The sequence below is a fragment of the Dermochelys coriacea genome, chromosome 7 (assembly GCF_009764565.3).
Source record: "Dermochelys coriacea isolate rDerCor1 chromosome 7, rDerCor1.pri.v4, whole genome shotgun sequence".
Classification (NCBI taxonomy): domain Eukaryota; kingdom Metazoa; phylum Chordata; order Testudines; family Dermochelyidae; genus Dermochelys; species Dermochelys coriacea.
The window spans coordinates 34,338,485-34,354,200 of record NC_050074.1 but is presented as its reverse complement, the minus strand read 5'-3'; the positions used below and the strand labels follow the sequence as shown (position 1 = coordinate 34,354,200).

Below are 15,716 nucleotides of genomic sequence, written 5' to 3'. Positions count from 1 at the left end.
TGAGCTACTGTGGCGTTTTAAGTGTAGACACTCCCTAAGAATTACAGAAGGGATTATCTTGGTATAAATAATACAGCTCCCCAAAAGGTGGTAGCATGGTCAACAGAAGAATTCTTCGGGTCAACCGAGAGCTGTCTACCCAGGGACTTAAATTGGCTTAACTACACCACTCAGAGGTGTGGATTTTTCACACCCCTGACCAAACTAGTTAGACCAACCTGATTTTCTAGTGTAGATCAGGCTAAATTCAAAATTCTTCTTTCAACTGTCCAGATTCTGCTCTTTTCTCATCTCTCCTCTCCACAATTCCAGATTGGTGCACTTTATACAGGATCAGAGCTCCTAGGCATGCTTCCTCCTCCTATCTTTCCAGTAGGTGGCTGAGCTAAAGAAAACTCACCAAGGCAAATATCAAGCCTTTGGTCACCATCATTAAGGACTCCAGCAACTGTTGGAAACCACAACTGTAGATGCACATAATTGTGAAGAACACCACAGAAGGAAAACCAGGATATTCACTATCCGTAACAAATGCAACAGGACACCAATTTCCAAAGCAGACTGTGTTGGAGTGATCTTGGAAATTATAGACTGATAAATGTTAGGGAGTGCAGCCTAATGGATAGAGCTCTCAGATAGGACTGGGGAGACCTGTGTTACATTCCCAGCTTGGCCACTGGCTTGCTAAGTAGCCAAGTCACTTCCCCGCTTTGTGCCTCTGTTTCCCTACCTGTGCATTGGAGATAATTATACTGACCTCCTTTGTAAAACGCTTAGAGTTCTACTGATGAAAAGTGCTATATAAGAAATAGGATTATTATTATTTCATTACTAGATTAATTAGCAAGTCAGACAATTTAATAGAGTTCTAAAACACCCAGATCAATTTGGGAGGATAAAAGCATAGCTTCTTCAAAGGAAAAACATACTTCTCTAATCTACTAGAATTCTGAGCATGTCAACAGAGTAGGGGATAAAGGAACCCCAGTAGACAAAAGTAGTTAAAAACTTTCATGAAACCTTTGACAAAGTCACTCACAAGAGATTATTGAGTAAAATCTGTTGAGCAGTCTTGGGTGTGACAAAGTGCTGTCATGGATTAGAAACTGGATAAAAAAAAAGTACAAATGAACAGTTAGTTTTCAATATAACAAAAAGATAACACTGAGGTATTCCACGAGCCCATGCTAGGTCCTGCGCTTAACAGATTTATCAGTGACCTGGACAATGGACAGAACAATGAGGTGGCAAAATTTCTCGAGAATGCAGAAATATTTAGATTAGTCAAGACTGGACAAGGGACTCCAGAAAGACCTGTCAAAACTTAATTGCTGACAAATGCAAGGTAGCAAACATTGGAGAAATAATTTGACCACCACCCAAGCACTGCTGAGTTCTATCTTAATTGTAAATCACTAAGATAAAAGATCTGAGTGTCACAGCTGAACAATGTACAGTGACAGTCAAAAAGCAAAGTGTTATGACTTTTAAAGACTGGGTTAGGGAGTTACACTGAAAACATTATAATGCCATTATATAAATCAGCGGTACACCCTCATCTGGAGCACTGTGTCCAGGTCTGGTCACCACAATCTTCTGAGATATATAAGAAATAGAGGGGGGGTCAGAGACAGAAAAAGAAAATGACTGTTAGCATGGAAAGATTTCTGTGTGAGGAGAAAACAGGATTGTTTAATTTAAAAATGAAATAAAGCAAGAAGGGACATGATATGGATATATAACATAATGCAGTGCACAGAAAAGATATTGGACATTCCTATTTACCCTCTCATTATAATACAAAAACAAGGGGAGCATTCACAGAAATCAGAAGCCAACAAGTGTAAAACTGATAGGACTTTTTTTGTTCAGCCTACATTTTTATTAACTTGTGGAACTCATTGCCACAAGGCATCATTAAGGTCAAGAGTCTAACAGGATTCAGAAAAGAATCATATATTTATATGGATGTTTAGAGACAGGACACTAGACCAGACGCCCTACCAGTACACTGCTAGTTTTGCTCTAGGAGCATATTAACAGATGTGGGTACAGAGGACAAGCACACTGCACAAACCCAGATTTTAAATAATGTATGTCTTTACAGAGTATTGAATGCACTTTTTATAGTACGAGGCTTTAAGTAATATTTCAAAAGGGCTTAAGTGACTTAGGATGCTTAAACCTATTTTCAAAAGTGACCTAGGACCCTAAATGACCTAGCAAACTGCTGGTCATGCAACTGAGACCTATTCCACATACTCCATTCCCTTCTCTAGTGCTGTTTACAAGCGGAGAGAGAGAAGAGGAAGTGACTGACTCCACAGAGTAGTGCTTAACTCCAGATTGGAGTCCAGATAAGCTGCATCAAGCTTAGGGTGATATCAGTAGAAACTCATTAAGACTTTCATCTTATTTCAGCAGGAAATATGCATTTATCTAGCTTTGTCCTCTCTTTAGTTTACGTATCACCAATAGTGCACCAGGCTAATAACCACGTGCATTTGGAAAGGGGGGGGGGGGGGTCAGCCCATAGGACACTTTGAATTGACTATTTTTTTTAAATCATTGTTGCTGACTGAACGCCACACCAAAGACACACATTTCCTTACCATACAGGTAAGCAAAAAGCACTGCGTCAATATTGCCCCTTACTGACCTGTACATAGCTTCAGTTCAAATACAGCTGTAGCATTCATTCAGTATTTGCAAAGACAAAATTCATTTTTCCATCAAAATTCTGTTGCATGCCATAACCATCACTATCACACACCCCAACTGCTGGTTCCTCCCCATGTTATCAGGGTATCCATTTGGTGTGGTTTATTTTAATGCTAATTTTTAAATAGAACAGAAATTTGCACATCACACCATGGAATCAGTTGACCCTGTCCAGATTTAGGAGAACATTTTGTGCACTACTTTCAAGCTGGTATTTTTGGCTGTTTATTAGAACCCTGATCACTTCTTGCTCCCAGGCCTTTTTGCTTATTGGGGGAGTGACATGCCTGGGATAAGGCTCTCTCTGTATCATTTTGCCACTATTTTTACAAAGCAAAGCATGAACTCAGAAACCAAACATTTTGATTGGGTGCCTGCCATGAGCAGAGCAGCAATAAGGAATGCAACTCAGTTGAAATGCATGGACTAGCAGCTTTATTTTAGCTCTTCAAAAGATTCTCCAGAAGCCTTTGCGATTCCAAGAGGACCTCTCTCAGGCAATCAAATAATCAGTGAACTTTGTGCAGTTTTAGGATGCTAGAATTACCCAAGGAGACGCGGGTATTGCAGGATTTTGATTTTTAGGATGATGGTCAAAAACTGTGTGATTCTGAAATGGAATATTACAAAAACAAGGCCCAGAAAATAGACTGCTGCTGTTAGTTTATTTAATTAGTTTATACACTCAAACTATGAATAAAAACAGCGCTGCAACTGTGATGCCTTTAGTTGTAAGCCTGCAACCATGACAACAGTAAAGTATTACTGAATCACCATGACAAGGAATCAGAGACAATTGCTGCTGCTACATAAAAGCCAGCTTAAGCCAATCAAAAATTGTGCACAAATGGGGGTGGGAGGACCACTACAAATTGTTTTACTTTATTTTTATGCAACACTAAAAATTGGGCATTTAAATATTTTTGTATTGCATCATGCAGAGCTCTCATGACCATGTCGTTTTTCTTTGATCGCTATTACCATAATTGCATGATGAGAACAAAATCTTGTAATGACAGGATAATTACATAACTATTTAGACAGACAGACAGACAGACAGACAGACAGACAGACAGACAGAAAGAAAGAAAGAAAGAAAGAAAAGAGGGACCTGAAAATGGACAGAGCAAGGAAGGCAACTCCTGGTATGACTAGCACAGAATCTGCAGAAGGCTTCGTTACTGTGTAATAATGACAGACAGTGATTGGTGGCCTGTATAACAGCAATACTTTTCAATCCTAGCTTCAGGAAATCTTCACAGAAATAGAGCTTTCATGTTAACAGATAAGAACTTTGGTGTCACTTGGGTAATTCACTTGTTAGGGTTCTGCACTCCACAGCTCATTGTTGTGATGCCATTTCTCTCCATAACATCAAAACTGCAGCTACCAGCAAGTCCAGATTGGAGCCAACCCAAGATTCCCTTAGTGGTGTTGAGCTGGCATAGCAGTTCTGTGCCACCCAGCCCTCCTAATGCCATGAGGGTATGGCCAGACTGCTGCTGTGCTCCAGCAATTCCCAGTTAGTATATCATGGTCCCAGCCAGTACTACCAGCTCCAGGACTAGAGTGCCACAAAAGACCCCTTCCCAAGCTGTACCCAGCATATAGTGGGCTTAGCTGAAGATTCAGCCCTAGGATTTTTACTCCAACTAAATCTAAGTACAGTGAGAGTTCATTCCAGTCCCAGTATAGCATACTCAAAACATATAGACACTAGTATACAATTTCAATCTGTTACAGCACTTTCATATTCTCATAACATCTAGGTCTGTATGGGCCTGACCACAGTGCATTAATACAAAGAAAACAATAACATAATGACATGGATGTGCCAGAGAAGGAGATCTTCAGCATCACAGTATACTGTATACCTTAGTCAGACATGTTCTCAGGATGCCTTGTGAGTAATATTTTAAACAGAAAAGCAAGCTTGTTCTTTTTCCAGTCATAAGGGTCTCTTCATCCGGTTGGTATTTCACTCATTCTTTTAAGGTGAGCTCCTCTAATTTTTATCTTTAGAAAGCAAAATTTACTCACAAATAATTGTTGTTGTCTCTCCACATCAGTAAGGAAACAGTCATAACAAGTCAGCTGTCATGTGTTATACGACATGTATATTGTTATGCTGGGAATTGGGTGAAACCTCAGAAAAGATGGTGGGAGTAATAATTACCCTTCATTCAGGATAAATGTAAGCAGCATTTCAGCGGCTTTTGGTGTAAAATTGTTGAAACAATAGGTATCACCCAACACATGGGCCATGTGCAAGATTGGTTGAGCTATGTGGGCGAAGAAGCATCACTGCAGGTTGAATGCAAACACTGAAGGCTTGGTAGTATTTTGATGGTGGGGTGTGTGTCTCAGAGCAGAAGCAGCCAGAAACACTACAAAAGCAGACAGAGAAGGCAGCAGAAAGCTATGAACAGCCAAAGACGCACTTGCAAGGAGAAAGAGCTGAGAGAGACCTGTAACAGTTTTAGGGTAACCTGTATTTCCCACTCCATGCTCCATCGAAGGCACCCACTTAAAGGGTTCCAGCTCCCAGCTGTCTCCTCTCTTGGGAAGAGACCCAATGATTTTAAGGCTACACAGCTCCCTGGATTATACTGCAATATTCCCAGCAAGCCAGTCTGCATAAAAAGGCCAGCCCCTGTGCTTTGCTTTCTCTGTGGGCTATGACCAGTGCACTTGCCGGCTGTTACAACTTACCACACAGCTCTTTCTAAGCAAGCACATGTATTCTTCAGGTACAAGTATTATAGAGAAAAATATATCAAAAAAAAAATAAATGTACCTATACACATGCTCACAGCTTACCAGAGGTCACCATCAGTCTTATGGGGCCCCACTAGGCCAAAACCTTTCCAACCCTTCCACAAGGAGGTCCTATCTGTTTGCTGGATCAGGAAGAAAGCCCCGAATCAGTTTAAGCCCCGGCTATTTATCCCAAAGTCCTTTGTGTCTGTTAGTCTCTGGAGAATCCAGTCTTAACCAGAATACATGAACCTCCCCAGGAGATACTACTTCTCTGGAGGTGTTATACCTGAGTGATTTGCTATGATCATCCCCTACTGTTTTTACTTCTTGGAGTAGCTGTGGTAACCCTTCCCCAATGGGCTGCATATAATTCCTGTTTTTACAATGACACAAACCATTCATATACTTCATATAACATGGTCTTTCAAAAATATTGCAGGGAGCTGTTTGGGCAGAGTGCTGGCTGGAAAGAGGCTTGGAATACTAAACAAGGAAACTGTCTCCAATTGCTTGCTTCCTACTGTGTTCAGGGAAAAGGACTTTGGGTAAATTCTTTGTAAAGAAACAGGATTGTAGCAAATAAATATCTGACTACCACTAATTTCTCCTCTTAACAAGAACAACCCACAAGACCCTGAATACTGGCTAACCACTGGGCCAAAAGGGATTATAGTGATCTCTCAGAAGTGACACGGTTTTAAAGAAACTATGGAAAAATGAAATCCTTGGATCTAAGATGGTCCTGTCTTGGAAAAAAAGCAGCAAAGATTATTGTACTATCTGTAATTCCCTGGAGTATAAACTGCCCTGTGCCCCCCACTCACCCACCCACCCACACTCCCATGCCTTCCCTTGCTCCCACTCTCTGACAATGTCTGTAAAGGTTTAAATTGGAGGATTATGAAGCCTGACTAATTGCCAAAGCATGTTGCAAGGTTCTCTGGTGCTTAGGTGTGAATAGCTAGACTAGGAGCTTGGCTTGTTTAGCCTAACTAAAAGAAGGTTGAGGGGAGATATGATTGCTCTCTATAAATATATCAGAGGGATAAATACCGGAGAGGGAGAGGAATTATTTAAGCTCAGTACCAATGTGGACACAAGAACAAATGGATATAAACTGGCCACCAGGAAGTTTAGACTTGAAATTAGATGAAGGTTTCTAATCATCAGAGGAGTGAAGTTTTGGAATAGCCTTCCAAGGGAAGCAGTGGGGGCAAAAGATCTATCTGGCTTTAAGTTTAAACTCGATAAGTTTATGGAGGAGATGGTATGATGGGATAATGTGATTTTGGTAATTAATTGATCTTTAAATATTCATGGTAAATAGGCCTAATCCCCTGAGATGGGATATTAGGTGGGTGGGATCTGAGTTACCCAGGAAAGAATTTTCTGTAGTATCTGGCTGGTGAATCTTGCCCATATGCTCAGGGTTTAGCTGATCGCCATATTTGGGGTCGGAAAGGAATTTTCCTCCAGGGCAGATTGGAAGAGGCCCTGGAGGTTTTTTGCCTTCCTCTGTAGCATGGGGCACAGATCACTTGAGGGAGGATTCTCTGTTCCTTGAAGTCTTTAAACCACGATTTGAGGACTTCAATAGCTCAGACATAGGTGAGGTTTTTCGTAGGAGTGGATGGGTGAGAATCTATGGCCTGCATTGTGCAGGAGGTCAGACTAAATGATCAGAATGGTCCCTTCTGACCTTAGTATCTATGAATCTACTTTGTGGAAACAGAAAGCTGTTTTTAGGATGGCAGAATGCCTGAGTGAGTAAGTAATGAACTGAGAGCCAGGATGTTCCTTAGTTTTTTGGTGAGAATCTGACTCATGTTTTTGACCTTGGGCAGTTAACTAAAGCATGTGGAAGTTATCTTAGTTCAAAATAATAGGCTAAAAACAGAGCCTCACTGAAAAACAGATGCTGTGAACAATTTTCCTGGGTAAATACATGACAAATTACAGTACTATTATGAAGTGGTACAACAGAAACCAGTTTGGATGGTCCCGTGGGACACCGCAGTCAAGCACTGCAGTTGTTCTCTATTTTCCCCCCATCCCCACTCTCTTCCCATGTTTCCAAATGCACTAGAAATCAAGTATTACTTCCTGTGAATTGTTCCTGATGGAGTTGGACAATACATAGGAAATTTTTTAATGACCTTTTTTCCAGAGTGGGTTCATCTGATCTTTAATAGTTGATTGGACAAGAGCCCTTTTAAAAAAATACTATTATTTCTATGAATAAGCTGTTTTATGATTAGTTATTTTGATTTTAAAATTTCAGGGCATATTGTCCTTGGATTGCTAGAAAGTGGATCCGTTCCAATTGGTACAATAAGATATTTTACAAAGACATCAGCATCATCACTAGGGACATATAAACCCTCCAAGGTATGTTTTGGATTCCCAAAGTTATTTGGAGTTCACAAATCCCTGAACCATAGAACTTAGAAACAGGTTGGATTTGATTTAAATCATTATTTAAATCACTAGTCAGGAAAATTATTTAATAATGGATTTCTACATAAAAGTGCATTCTTGTTGGTTGCTATAACCTTAAAACATATTCTTCACAATTCAGAGATAGATGTAGGTTTCATTTTTAGAAGGTACACACTATAAGTTTAAGTGATTTATTTTGAAAACTTTTCAGATTAGTTTTATCTATAGTTTTAGCTATATCAGAAAAATGAATGACTGACTGGTTATTTCCTTTACCAAAGGTAATTGAAGCAAATATTTATGAAGTCATTGGAAGGTGACCTATCATTAATAATTGGAAGATTTTCTTGCCAGGCTGTATTAGGAGGAGATCACCAGACAGACATTTAAATAGTTTTATTTAACTAAAAGAACAACGTCACAAATTCTGGATTTTTTTTCTTCAGCAGCAAAAATATTTTAACAAAACAAGCATATTCATTTTTTAATTTAGTTAAACATTCAAGTTTTTAAAATAAGGTTGTTTGTTAAAATAGTTTAACTAAAACAGTTAAATGAAATATTAAAAAAATTAAAATCAACTAGGTCAGCCACATCAACATGCGAAAAACTTAAAATATTGGCTTCTGCAGCTAACTCAGTCATCTTCACCTTCATGTTCCTCTTTGTTCATCATCTGGAAAAGAAAAAACAAGCTTTCCTGCTTTTTCAGGTCCCAAACGATCTCTCAAATTTGGAATGAATTAGTCCAAAAGGAAGAAAATATTCTTTCTGCACTGGCAAAAGAAGCTACTGCTGTTAAAAGTGAGATCACCTCTTCAGTCTCTGAATCCAAGTGCTTAAGTGACTTCTACCAGTTCACTCACGTGACATTCTTTAAAACATCAGCAAACGTTTTTTGAATGGTTCACCCTCAGCTCTGAAGTTTATTATAGTTGGCATTATGGAGGGATGATTGCTGGATGTCCATGTCATAGCCAACTCCTCTTCTTCATCAGAGAAGTTTTGACCCTGGTACTGAGTATTGAGAATATTTGCAAGAAAATGAGCTGGAAATATAGTGCTTGTCCCATTCGTTTTTAATGCTTGTAATTTAATTCTGTCATTGCATATTTCTCTGTAAGATCTCACTTGGTTCCTTCCAAATTTCTACAGTGTCAGCAATAAAACAGCTATTTCCCTGCATTTTGTTCAAGGCTACAGAAATAGGCTTCAGGGTACTCAGCATATGTTCAACATTTCTCTTAAGCCCAATGTTGAGAACTTTGGCTGTGACAGTGCCATCTATTTTTTCATGATTTCGTTCAGAAACTGTCAGATTGGGCCAGTTCTTGATACAGTGCTCAAAACAGTCCACTACTGAGTTCCATCACACATCTTGTGGGAGAGTTAGCTTGGTTCCTCCCACTTTTTTCAAAGCAGCTGCTTCAAAGTGGTTGTTTCGGAAGTATTTTGAAATTTCAACAACATTAGCCTTTATTTCTGGAACACTGAAGTCTTTAGCTAGGAGGTGCATCAAATGAGCACTGCAACCATATGTTGTTAGCTTGGGACTCTTCACTCTTCTAAATAATTTCTTCTCATCTTGGATACATTTCCAGCATTGTCTGTGACCAAGCTGCATACTAGACATTTGAATTTTTCCCCCATTGTTTGTTATAGCTTTTATTGCTACTTCTTGTAAGTATTCTGCTGTGTGTGCATTTCCTGATGTATCAATTGTTTCTGTAAGAAAGACATTCCCTTCTTCTGTTATCACACAAGCACAAACAGGATCATTGTGGACATTGCTCCACCCATCAAGACTCAGGTTAACAATTTCACCCTCTAGACCTTTTGCACACTGCTCAATTTCTCTTTCATACACTTTATCCAGCAATTTGCCTGCGACATCTGCTCTGTTGGGTGGATAATATCCTGGTCTTAATAACTGAACCATGTTAATGAAGTGTGGGTTCTCAATCATACAGCAAGGTGAGTTTGTTGCATAAACAAACTGGGCAATTTTATCATCAATTACCTCTTTTGTAATCTGCTGGTTCTTATCACAAACTTATCTATGGTTGTTTCTGGATGAAGTTTTTGTTTTTTGCTACAGGTAATATACTGTGGCTATGTGACATACATGATGTGACTGAAACACTATCATTGGCAGATAACTGAATCTAGAAAATGATGGTGATCTTGAAGGTGGATAGTCTTCAGAATTCTGTACGTTGAGGATGGATTCTCCTAAACAAAATAAGTCAACTCAGTTAATTTATTATTACCATACTGCTCATTTAGTATTACTCATTGCCTTCACTGACACTCAGTACTACTTTTAAGGTGAAATTGTAAAAGGAAGATCTGCCTATTTCAGCTATTTTTTTTTGTAATCACAACTGAATCTAAAATGATAGTACCATAGAGTAACAACTATATTTTTTGCTCAAACATGAGAATTCAAGAATAGTCTAGAAGGAAGACAGGCAGTCCATTACCAACCTGAAGATCCTGCATGTTCAGAGATGTTTCTTTCATAGTCTTCAATGCAGCTTCCTCCTGAGAAGGAACGCTTCTCATGATGTTGTTTCATTTGGGCAACCAGGCCTTGCATTTCTTTGTTGCACTGTTTGCATTTTGCACATGTCTGTCTTACCCACAGGTAGAGGAACTTCATTAAAATATTCCCAAACTGGGTCTCTTTTACGTCCTGCTGCCATTATAGATTTTCCCTTCTAATGAGAGAATGGTATGGTAGATCTCAAATCAATGAAGGCTACACTCAGAAAGACCTCAAGACTTCTGGAATATGCTGCTCCAACAGTTTCACTTTTGTTTCTACTGCCTGTCCCTCCCTTCTCACATTTATCTGCAGACTTCTTCTTGTCCAATCTATTCCACCCCAACAATCTTCTATTCATTGAACTTTTTGAAACTTTGCACTTTGAGAGAGGTAAGGGATTGATTCTGTACACAGATTTGCAGGGTTGAGGTCTGTTATTTCTCACCTCTATATATTATTTAGTTTAAAACATTTTTGCTGTTAACAAGCATGTTATCTCTGGAGAAACAAATCCACAGTTTGAGAACTGCAAAACTAAGCATCTCTGATAGTATCTTCTAGACTGAGCACTGAGTCCCAATTGGGTAGATAGAAAGTTTAACCTAAATGATCTATACAGAAGCCCCTGGAACCCCATAAGATTGGGTCCCTAATCCATGAACTATTGGAACTCATTTATAAAACTTTTCTTAAAAATGTTATGTTACATGAATATATTGTCTCATACTATAGAATTAGAATTTATAATTCCTGTTCCATGATAAGGAATCTGAGCTATAATGTATATTAATTAAAATGATCTTTAGATGCTTTTTGAGGAAAAAACATTTTATCAAAAAATCCAATTTAAATAAAAATCGGATTTTTTTTTAAAAAAATCATTGATTTTTAATCCACCTTGCTTAGAAATGAAACAGATCTATGAGATTAGGCAGTTTATCTCCCTGTCACTTCTGGTGTGAACCTCAAATACTCACATTTCTTCCTAATACAATTAAATGTTTTAAAACTATTTCCTAGCTACAGTGAAGACTGAGATATCATGGAATACCATGAATATACCTGGTGTATACCACACCAAGGAGGGAGTCCCAGCCCAACAAGCAAAGCTAGCACAAATATTTGGTGGCACAGACAATATTTATCCTTGAAATTTCCTTTCCACTGCAACTCAGCTCTCTCTTTCACAACATGCATGTCAATTGACCTTTCAGGCCTAATGTTCAAGTGGGTTAAAGTTATGTAAGGATGCTAGAACTGATTTTAGCTATCAGCAGGGCTGGTTTTGACAGGCTGCAGAACCTGTAGGCGCAGGTTGGTCCAGAATGGGAAGGGCCTCCATACAAAGAGGCAGAAAAAGAGTGATCTTTATATCCCCCACTCTTCACAGTCATGTGTCTGCTGCTGAGTCTTCTCTCAGTCTCTTCCCCGGCCTGTCCCTGCACCTACACAAGTTCATTTGCTTAGCACTTCTGACAAACTAAAGTGAAAATTTCTGACATTTCAACATTTGTCTCTCAAATGGGGACAAAAAGTGAAAATTTAAAAAAATGTTGAGGCACAGAAATCCCCAAAAATGCTTTTCAGAAATGCCCAACTATTTTGTTTCAATATTTTTCATCAAAATGAAACATTCAACTTGAACTGAAACTAAACCTTTAAGTTGTGGTAATCAAACTGATCCAAAATTCTTGGTTTCAAATCACTTAAACATTAAACTGCATTTTCCCATAGTGGCACATTGCCTTATTGGAGTTGTCATTCTGGACCATGATGCCCTATTCCCTCCTATGTTCCAGGATCCTTGGCTGGACTACATCTCCCATACTGCATTTAGGTCATGTGACAAAAAGCTCTGTGATAGCTCAAAAGCTTGTCTCTTTCACCAACAGAAGTTGGTCCAATAAAAGATATTACCTTCCCTCCCTTGTCTCTTTAATATCCAGGGATCAAGACAACTACAACACTGCAAAAATAAAATCTCGATAGTCTAGACATTTACAGACAATTAGTACAAACATGAGGATTATTTTGACAGTCCAATTTAATTGTGTGTGCGCGCGCGTGCACGTGTGCCTGCCAACAACCTGTGCAGTAATTGTTAAACATCTACCTTTCCATGGCTGTATCTTCACATTCTTCCCCAGATTCCAACTCATGCCACAGCAAATTTATCTCCTTTCCCAGGAAATTTCTTCTGCTAAGTGTGCTGGAGTATGTGTAAACAGTCCTTGAAAGAACAGAGCTGATAAACAGCATATGGATGTTCCATTTTGGCAGAACAGCCCTGATTCAGCAACACATTTACACACACGTACCATTTAAATTCAAAAGGGGCCTGAAGCCTTCATTTTCCTGGTTTTGAGTAAATATTTTGTTACATCAGTAGGATTTAATCATGTGCTTAAATGCTTTGCTGAATCAGAGCCTTGCAGCAGGAAGAGAGCCTGTGTTTAAGATTTTAAAATAATTTCTCCTCTTAACTGCCACAAAAATAAGTTTGCTCTCAAATTCATGTGGTGGGTCTTCCCTGTACAGTCGTCCTCTGCTGTTCTGGAATTACAATGCTCTCACTCGCTGTTTCAACAATGAAGAGAGGCAAGAAACTCCTCTTAAATAACAATGCATCCTTCCATTTGAGAGCTCCCTATGAAACATATCAGCAAACATATCTTTGCTCCTCAATCAAGAACAGCTGCAATATTCTTAAACCAGCACAAGTACCAATGGGCACTATAAACCAGGGCCAAAAAAGACAGGGTGCTCCTGAGAAGCAGTGGATCAGGCATCAGCAACAGGCCATTCGGCGCTTTTATATATATCAAGCAGCCCCCAACTCCATACTATTGCCCATAGCTATGGAGCCTTTAGGGCTTGATTTTCATAAGTGCACAAGCAGACAGCACATTTGAGCTTCCTATACCAGCTTGCATAACCGCACAATGTGTGTTTGCGAATTAGACATGCAGTTATGAAAGCCAAACCCTTAAAGTTTTTGGTCATATGACGATTGTCAAAGCAGCTGGGGGCAGAGATTTAACCATAGATCCATTCCAGTCCATCCCTTGGCTTCTTGCATGCTTTTTAGGGCAACAAATTAAAGGCCTGATTCAGTGCCCATTGAAGCCAATAGGCATCTTTCCAGGCTCCAAATAGACATTAATTCTTGCCTTAAAGTCACTAATATTACCTAGTTCTACTGTTACATTTATACTAAATGTATCAGGACTGCAACAGAGACACAGTGGAGTCGGTCTCGGAAGTCCGAGCAGCTCTCTCCCATGGTATCTCTCACAAGTAATTAGGTACTTACTATATATACTGGGAGTAGTTTTGCTCTTGGTCCCTTGCCCCTCCCTCTCAAGGTGGAACATGGTTGTGTTTTGTCAGTCTCCTCTTCAGACAGACCAAACTAATCCCCTCAAGTAAGTCCCATTGCCCTCATCTCTTCCTTTGTTGAGCCCATCTGAATGTAATATTCCAAATATGCCCTCACAAACCTTAGCAGCAAAAACAAATCTGTCTTGAGGGCTAACAAGTAAATGAGGTGTCTTTGTCTGATGAGCAGCTGTCAGTTGTGGACCCAGAGTGCCCAGACCGAGCATTTCTGAATTGATTATGAGGATTGTTAAAAACACTGGACTCCAAAGCAACATAATACACCATGATTGCTTCAATTTAGGGCTATGAATTCTAGAATGGGGGCATGTTCAGGAATTAAGAGGTAGTTTTTTCAGCCACAGGAGGTTGGTGAGCCTGCCTGCAGCTCAGAGCAGACTCTTGAGTGGAGCTGGCAAGATAACCTAACTTCTAAAGAGTCCGCCTGGTGCAACAGACCCTGGAAGAGACCTCCTTTAAGTGTCCATTTGTCAAGTAACAGAATTGTATTTGACGACTCTAGCAAACACTGAGCTGGTAGAAGGTTAATTTTTAAGATGTCTACAGTAAGGAAATTAGCTGGTTTTGTCGATGGCTGTCAGATGTGGTTCTCGCTCTCCTGCCTCTTCCAAGCCATGTTGAAAACATTTGCCCCTTAGGGGAACAGGGTCATAGCAAAGCACGCTAGGCATGTGTTCTTTGCTAACATTCATTAAGACTTGACATAAGCACAGAGCTATTTATGCAATGATCTAAGTACTTAACTAAGTGAGGTAGTCATTAGCCCCATGTTATGGAAGGAGGCATGGCAAGGGTATGTCTACACAGGAGCTGGAAGGTAGAATTTCTGGCTCTAGGAGACATACATGCAGTAGCTGTGATCAAACTAGCATGCTAAACATAGAAATGTAGCCACAGTGACATAAGTGGCTAGCAGCCCTGAGTATAAGCCCATCCAAGACTGTAGGTTCATACTCGGGGTGGCTAGCCCTTCCCACCATTTGCACCACATTTCTATTTTCAGTGCATTAGCATCAGAGTTAGCACAGATATGTCTCCTCAAACTGGGAATTATACCGACTAGCTCCATTGCAGACATATCCTAATAGACTTGCTCAGTGTCATACAAGTCAAAGGTATAGTTGGGACTAGAACCATTACACTTCCAGCCCAATGCTCTAACCACTAACCTGCATAAACAGGAAGATACTCATTTCAACCTCACTTCTGTGTAATCTGGAAGAAAACACTCTTTGACTGATTTTACCCGGGAAGAGACTAAGCTGTGCATTTTAGTGCTGAGTTTGTATTCAGTGCCTCTGACTGTTTCTCTTTCATGCATCTGCTTGGTATGTTAAACCATGTAATGTCTATACTCAGGTACAAAAGTTTTGCTTATATTTGTGTGACTCTGTGAGCATTACTCAGGAGAAACGTATGGAAAAGCACATTCATCCTAGTACTCAGCTACTCACAGGAAAAGCCATCGAGCTCTGGGAAATTAACACAAATGCTGGTGTCAGCGAAACAAAACAAAACAAATGCCACACATTCCATTTGGACCTCACCAGAAGAGCGTGGGAATGGGTTGCTACATCAAACACCTGGTTGTTAATACACCTCATGAAGCTGGGGGAAATGTGACAAGGCTGCTCAAAGGGCCCTGCTTCTGAATCTAGTTATTGATGCAGAGCATTTTAACTGCTGGAGTTGGGTCCTTAGCAGCCCAGGAGCTGAGTAGCCAAAGTTTGCTGGAGTCCACTGTGGACAACAGGAAATGTTTCAGATGAAACTCTAAACCAAGTATGTCCTCTTCACATCTAACCTATGGGAGAACATTCAGATGGGTCTGCACAGGACAGAGAAACCT

The 15,716-nt window shown here is 39.7% G+C and overlaps 1 long non-coding RNA gene across 2 annotated transcripts in view; it reads right to left on the bottom strand.

Moving 5' to 3' along the window:
* LOC119858927 overlaps nt 1–15,716 on the bottom strand; it is an 89,176-nt gene that overhangs the window by 32,068 nt on the left and 41,392 nt on the right. For both annotated transcript variants that reach the window (XR_006282943.1, XR_006282944.1), the window contains exons 3-5: nt 12,582–12,698; nt 1,040–1,106; nt 219–385 (exon numbers count right to left, since the gene is read on the bottom strand). This is a non-coding gene — a long non-coding RNA (uncharacterized LOC119858927). The remainder of the gene's footprint in view (nt 1–218; nt 386–1,039; nt 1,107–12,581; nt 12,699–15,716) is intronic.